Source organism: Mandrillus leucophaeus, unplaced genomic scaffold (assembly GCF_000951045.1).
Source record: "Mandrillus leucophaeus isolate KB7577 unplaced genomic scaffold, Mleu.le_1.0 Scaffold1346, whole genome shotgun sequence".
Classification (NCBI taxonomy): Eukaryota; Metazoa; Chordata; class Mammalia; order Primates; family Cercopithecidae; genus Mandrillus; species Mandrillus leucophaeus.
The window spans coordinates 76,914-84,797 of record NW_012101306.1 but is presented as its reverse complement, the minus strand read 5'-3'; the positions used below and the strand labels follow the sequence as shown (position 1 = coordinate 84,797).

The following is a 7,884-nucleotide window of genomic DNA, read 5'->3' as shown; positions in this document are numbered from 1 at the left end:
TTTTTGAGACAGAGTCTTACTCTGTGGCACAGGCTGGAATGCAATGGTGTGATTACAGCTCACTGCAGCCTCAACCTCCCAGGCTCAAGCAATCCTCCTACCTTAGCCTCCTGAGTAGTGTATGCCACCATGCGTGGCTAATTTATCCTTTTTTTCCTTTTTTGTAAATTTTTATGTTTTTCTAAAGATGGGGTTTACCCATGTGGCCTAGGCTGGTCTCAAAACGAGGCTCAAGGGATCCACCTGCCCTGGTCTCTCAAGGTGCTAGGACTATGGGCCTGAGCCACTGTGCCCAGCCCATATTTTCTTGACCATTTTCTTATTACCTTAATTTAGAAATAATTATCGTTATAAGTGTTCTGTTGCATTATGTTTGAGGATGTTTTTAGCGATAGTGGGAATACAGGAAATTTTGATAGAGGTGAAGACATTGGCCTGCAGCTGAACAGCAAGATCATGGTTATCATGGAGCCTGTCTAGTTAGAATTTTCCCTGTTTGAGCACTTTTATTCATCTGGGTAGACTTTTGATATTATCTAAATTTAGAACACAGGAAGAAAAACAGGATGGAATTTATTTTACCAGTTTTTGCCTATAAAAATGAACTTCAGGTACACTCCTGTAAGCGTATATGGTGTTTTACTGGATGCAATTAAAAAATGAAAATTAAGAGTTGATGGTTAGAGTTTTTTCAGGGTCTTTTTAAAGTAAAATTTTCATCTTTTCACTTATAGGTAAAAAATACAGACTCACCATTATTGAATGTGGGTGTGACATTAACATGATGATTGATCTGGGTAAAGTAGCAGATCTGGTTAGTCAGCAGGGGCAGCCTGGGGTGCTGATGGAGACTTACAGCATTATGATAGGTTATTTACCCTGTGATGAAGGGAAGAGAGTTTTATGATTATTAAAGAATCATGGTCATCATCAGGGATACAGTAAATGTAATTGAATTGATGATGACAATAGTAATAGTAATAAATGTTGTTAATAATACAGATGGAATGTGCACAATGAAATGTATTCCAAAATCTAAAAGCACATCACAGGATGGAGAAAACCTTTAATGAACACAGCTAATAAGAGCTCATTAACATGCATACATATATATGTACAAATATATCATAGTAAGTACCATTTCTTCTTGGACCCTTCCTGGCACTGTGCTAACTGCTTTCTACAAATTTAGCTTACGTAAACCCTTGGTACACCCTTGAGGTGAGTAGGTATTATCTGTAGTTTACATAAGATGAAATAGAGCCTCCCAGCAGTTAAGTAACTTGTGTGAAGATGGGACCCTTGTTCCTGATGGTTCTGGAACCTTCATCCTTAATGATCACGCTAAAGTAAGTACATGAATTGCCTGAAGAAGAGGCCAGAGTTTATCAATAGAAAATTTAGATAGTACTCAGTGTGTGGAAAATGTACAGGCTCTTGCATTTATGAAAATGATAATGTTCACTATTTCTGATATTCTATTATCTTTTAAATTAGCAAAAATAAAATAAAAATTAGCAAAAAAAAAGAAAAAAGAAAAAAAAAAGGCCAGATGCAGTGGCTCACGCCTGTAATCCCAGCACTTTGAGAGACTAAAGTGGGCGGATCACCTGAGGTCGGGAGTTCGAGACCAGCCTGACCAACATGCAGAAATCCCGCCTCTACTAAAAATACAAAATTAACTGGGTGGGATGGTGCATGCCTATAATCCCAGTTACTTAGGAGGCTGCAGCAGGAGAATCACTTCAACCCAAGTGGCGGAGGTTGTGGTAAGCCGAGATCGCGCCATTGCACTCCAGCCTGGGCAACAAGAGTGAAATTCTGTCTCCAAAAAAAAAAAAAAAAAAGTAGCAAAAAATAAGCCATATTGATTAGGAAGTGTGGGGTGACAGATACCCTGTTTCTTTCATTTTTATTTAGTTTTTTTCTAGAGCTACTTATTTTATATTCTGGCCCAAGAAGACTCCTAAAATATAAAGGAAAAAGTAATACAGATTTTAAAGTTGTGCCATTGTAATGTCAGAAAACTAAATAACAGTCAAATTTTGAACATGTAATGCTACTATTAGTAAAAATAAGTGTAATTAATGTAAAGTTGTATAGAGATTACTAAATCTTGTATACTTGAAAAGATTGAAATAGTTCACAGAAGTCATTTGTTTCTCTTTTATTTAAAATGTAGCAAGTTTCTAATTTTAAAGACATACATGTTGAGATGCCTTTACTTTTTTTATTTTTAGTTATTATGGATGCATAATAGTTGTACATATTTATGGGGTACGTGTAGTATTTTGATAGAAGCATACAATGTGTGATGATCAAATCGGGTAATTCAGATATCCATCACTTCAAACATTTATCATTTCTTTGCGTTAGGAACATTCTAATTTCATTCTTGTAGTTATTCTGAATTATATAATAAATTATAGTCACCCTATTGTGCTGTTGGACATTAGAATTTATTCTATCTAACTGTATTTTTGTACCTGTTAACCTTTCCCTCTTTGTCCTTCCCTCCCTGCTCCCCTTCCCAGCCTCTTAACCATCACTGAGGGAGATGCCTATGTAAATCTTTTTCGGATTTTCAAAAGGAGCGCACACATTTGGTAAAGCACTCTGACTAATGCAGGGTATACACAATGCGCGTTTTCTCTTTCCTTGCTCTAACCGCTGGTCTCTCAGGGCCCTGCAGAGCAGTATCCTTCCAGATACATATAAACACACATGCCACCCTTTAAAAACACAAATGGTAGCTTATTTTACACACTCTTCTGTGCTTTGATTTTTTTCGTGTAATATATCTTGGAGACATATAATCAGTAAGTACTGTAGCTCTGCCTCCTTCTTTTTAATATAATATTCCATTCTATGGATGCACCATAATTTATTTAGCCTAGCTTATGTTGATTGCTCTGCTCTGGGTTGTCAGAGCCTCCTGACTACGGCAAAGGCACACACAGTACGTGGATTTGGGTGTGTATGTGCGTGTGTGGATTAGGGGAGTAACACTGACTTAGATGACAAAGATTGGCAGCTGAGGGACTGTTTGCTCCCTGTTCTTCCTGACCCTATAACCAGCTGCTTGCCCCTTGGCACTCTGTGGCATCAGATGTGGTGTGAGGATTTTCCACCTGTTCTTCGAGCTGGTCCAGTGTTGCTGGAGAGCTCTGCTTGCTGCCTTGGTCTGCAGTGGCAGCTGTGCTTTCCTGCAAGCCCTTCATATATTCTGTGGTTTTGGGTTTTGAATGTTTCCTAGTTTAATAAAAGGTGGGCATTTCTGTTTCCATTTTGTGTTATTTTCAGTTATCCATGGAAAGGTAAGAACAGAACTATCTTTAATATTAAAACTAGAAGTTTCCAGGAATCAATTCTGAAATTATTTTGCATCTTTGAAACATCTTAAATTTTAAAAATTGGTCTTATCTGCTTATATTTTCTTATATACTACCATCCATCGTAATCTTACTGTTTTTTGACTTAATTCTAAACTGGTAGCTATTTTAAAAAGTTTCTGAGCAATTGAGTTATACAAATTAACATACAAGATAGAGGTTTCCACTGCATACTTCCCAGCAAAAAACAGATTTTATGTGTGTGTGTGTGTGTGTGTGTGTGTGTGAGGAGATTGAAAGAAGAGGTTGGTTTTCTATACCTATTTAATATATTTCATTGACTATCACTTTCTTCCCATTCTTTGGATGTCAGAGACCTGTTATTTGGCTTAAGAGTACATTACAGAAAACTTCATTTCTTTAAATTAGGATTTCTTAGGTAAGGGCCAGGTTAGACCCAGCCTTTTCTGAGTTACTTCTCATACATTAGAATTCTTAAAATGAAAGTTTATATCCTAGTGCGCATTGTCTTATGGTTGCCTTTTAGCGCAAGTCAGAGGGTGGTGGTTTCTCTGGGTGATGCCTGTGTAGTCATTTGATTTAGTCTGCAGTGGGACTTTTCTGTCGAGGGCCAGATAGTAAATATTTTCGGCTTTGTGGATCGTATCTTTTACAGCTACTTAGCTCTGCAGTTGTAGTGCCCAGGCAGCCATAGGCAATATGTAAATGAATTAATGTGGCTGTGCTCCAATAAAACTTCAGTTACAAACACAGGTGATGGGTGGATTTGGCAGGTGGGCCAGTTGCCAACCCCTAGTGTAGGTGGTCTGTTTTGGTAGTTTCTTTGAGAAATGATGTGTTCTGTTTGTAGGTACTGATGCTTATAGATGCCAGCTTTGGGTTTGAAATGGAAATGTTTAAGTTTCTAAACATCTGTCAAGTACATGGCTTTCCTAAAATTATGGGAGTTCTCACCCACCTCGACTCCTTCAAGCATAATGAGAAACTGAAGAAGACAAAGAAGCGATTAAAACACAGGTTCTGGATAGAAGTTTACCCAGTAGGAAGAGAAATAATTTTTAGATGCTAATGTTATAATCCTTTTAAAATAGACTGAAGAGACCGGGCACAGTGGCTCATGCCTGTAATCCCAGCACTTGGGGAGGCAGACTCGGGCGGATCACTTGAGGCCAGGAGTTTCAAGCTCAGGGCAATATGGCCAAACCCCGTGTCTACTAAAAATACAAAAATTAGTTGGGTGTGGTGATGCGCGCCTGTAATTCCAGCTACTCGGGAGGCTGAGACGTGAGAATTGCTTGAAGCTGGGAGGCAGAGGGTGCAGTGAGCTGAGATTGCACCACTGCACTCCAGCCTGGGTGACAGAGTGAGACTCCATCTCAAACAAACAAACAGAAAGACTGAAGAGACATTACTAAACGTCTCTAGGATTTGCCTCCTGAATTCCCTTTGTGTTTGTGTTCCCAGTCTCTGGAAGGTTTCCCTCAAAAGAGTGCTTATTCTGGGCCTCTTGGTGTATCTCATTTGTCTCTGTACCTGCTGCACCAGGCAGTGTCTGGGTGTTTGGGGGTTGGGACTTAATAGAGTACATCAGAAGTTTCTCCCAGTTACAGGACCAGGCACTGCCCCTTCCTTCCCATACTGCTCTGGTCCATCGGCCACAGAAGCCTTTCTGTGCTCAGAGGCCTCACCTCCCTCTCCTCACCATACTTAGATGGATGCCCCTGCTCGGCTGCAGAGCAGTCTGCCTCTGTGGGGTTCTAATAAGTCCTGAAAGAAGCCAGCAAGGCTCTGGAAGCCTCAGGACAGTGGCTTTGCTGGAAGTCTCCCTTCTTAGGATTGCTGCTTGTTTAGAGCTTTTATTTTGTTGCAGTATTGACGAGAATTTAATTGAAATTAATTTTTAATTTTCCTTTAATGTTTAGGGTGCCAAACTGTTCTCCCTTTCTGGAATGCTGCATGGAGAATATCAAAACCAAGAAATGCACAATCTGGGCCATTTTATTACAGTTATGAAGTTTAGGCCTCTCACATGGCAAAGTTCTCACCCTTATATCCTGGCAGACAGGTAAAAAGTGACTGTAAACTTTTTCTTCCCAGGCCATATATTTCAAAGCTAAAAAGGCTAGAAAAAGAACAGTGATAGGATTTATTTTGTGCCTGTTTGAATAGTGGGGGTAGAAGTGTAGTTGATGGAAAATGTCTATTTATATCATTGCTCAAAGATGCTGTGCTTTTGAGAGTAAATTAATTATGAGATGTTTAGGAGAATGGGAGGACTTGGAAGCATTTAAGGCTACAGGATGTGGCCCCATCCTACGTTCATCCTCAGTTTTCAGTGATGCTGCCTTCGTGCCCGGGTGCTTGAGTCCTCATGTGTGCCTTCAGTTTCCTTCCTTTGTGCTCTTCTTTGTACTGTGGTTTTCTCAGCCTGGAATACCCTTTTTCCACCTGCCAGAATCCAAACCACAGCAAAAATCCCAGAGCACAGGCTCACCCTCTTCCAGAAAGGGATTTTCTGAATATGTTCTTCACTCTTCCTTGACCCCAGGTGGACATCATCTCCCTGTCTGATGTCTTACGGAATGAATGTCCCTGTCTGATGTCTTACTGAATGTCACTTTCAGCCTAGAGACACAATTGTGTGCCTGCCCCCTTTCTTCTGCTGGATGGTGAACGGCGCTTCCTTATTTCTGTATTTTCTAGTTTTCTAAACGGCGTGCTTAGTGGACAAGAGTGTGATGAGTCATTGACACATGAAAAGAGGTATAGGAACTTTTGCCATTCATTTCTGCTGTATGACTGAGTTTCTTTTTCTAGGATGGAAGATTTGACAAACCCAGAGGATATCTGAATAAACATCAAATGTGGCCGGCAGGTGTCACTTTATGGTTATGTAAGAGGAGCACACCTGAAAAATAAAAGCCAAATTCATATGCCAGGTATTCTCTTGTTGTAGAACATACTAGAATTACACATAGGATTCTTGGGATGGCTTCATTTCTCAGGAAAAGTGAAAAATGACCAAACAAGGGAAGATGGCCTTGCTGGAGGTTTTAAAAGTAAGCCAGCTATGTGTAGGCCTGCAAAGGTGTTACCGAATCCCCTCTTCTCTGACCTCTTGTCTTGTAGCTAGAGGGCCACTGTTTCAGTGTGGCATGATGCCCTTTTTAGGGTCATGGGTTTGGCCTTTGGACTGTGGATCGTTGTTAACCCCCCAGTCAACAGTAGATACTTACTGACTTCCTGTCAGCTGAAGCTGGCTTTTTGGGTCCTGTCTTCCAAGGGTAGAAGATTTTGCCATGAGTGATGTCAGTTTCCTCCCAGACCCTTGTGCTCTGCCTGAACAATGAAAGAAGCGCTGTTTAAATGAGAAGGAGCAGCTGGTTTATGTGCCTCTTTCTGGAGTTGGGCGTGTGCTGTATGACAAAGACGCTGTCTGTGTTGACCTTGGTGGCAGCCACGGTTTTCAGGCACAGGTGAGACGGGGGTCATCGCTCTGAACTCTCATTATTCTTTCCAAGTCTACTGTTTAAAGAAAAAAAGATAATGTAGTCAGCTTTTATTTATTGAAGATTTTTCTCTTGTACTTATAATAAAGGCCCAAATGCATATTGTAAATATGTAGAATAAAAAGAATACCTTGTTTTCATTGTACCAAGCAGAAGCATCCTGTCCTCCATGCCTCCTTGATCTGTGGCCCCGGCGCGGGCCCTGCTGCCAGTGTGGCACCTGCATGGCTTATCTCCGTTTCTACAAAACCAGTGTGCTTGCCAGCTCTCGTTGGTCTTTTTCTTTTTCTCATTCATAATGGTCTCCTCATTCTTTATTTTAAAGCGGATTTCCAATGTTTATTTCTTAGTTCTCAAGTGGAATTTTACTGGGTTAAAATCAGGGTTATTTGAAAATGTTAGAAAAGCTAGCATTGTTGTAGCACTGGAACTGAGATTTTTCTAGCTAGGTGTTTAGGTTATCAGGTTATATACTCACTGAGCTTTGGAAAAGTTTAATGGATATGGGGATCCATTTGAAGCTTTGTTGTAAGGATTTTCTTCTCTGGTTTTTGAGGCATTAAGAAAGGTTCTCAGGAAATGTGTCTAAGTTAATTTTGAAAACTGAGTGAAACCAGTGTCTCTCCAGGATCTCTGTGCTTTCCTCACGTGCCCTTTCTTGGTGGTCTTGACGAGATGGAGCCTACCCATGAGCTGGTCGAGTCTTATCTCCACCCACTCCACCATTGATGCCAGGATGGCTTCAAGTCGGGTGATGCTGTTTTCTGATTCCAAGCCACTTGGGTCAGAGGCTATAGATAATCAAGGGGAAGTCTGCTTTTTTTCTATTTTTAATAAAAAGATGTATTTCAGAAGATTATATCACCCATAATTCTGCCATCATAACACATTTTGGTGGAATTCATTCTATGTTGTTTTGTTTTTCTTTGTGTGTGCATGTGTCTCTGTGGGCTCTTCACTTATCTGACCTTATGAGGGAGGCTTTTCTAGAAATAAAATACAGGGTGCATTTTTCAGCAGAC

The 7,884-nt window shown here is 40.3% G+C and overlaps 1 pseudogene; it reads left to right on the top strand.

The window, feature by feature from the left end:
• The first annotated feature begins 369 nt into the window (after positions 1-369).
• LOC105534417 lies at positions 370-6,694 on the top strand (annotated as a pseudogene).
• Positions 6,695-7,884: the final 1,190 nt, after the last annotated feature.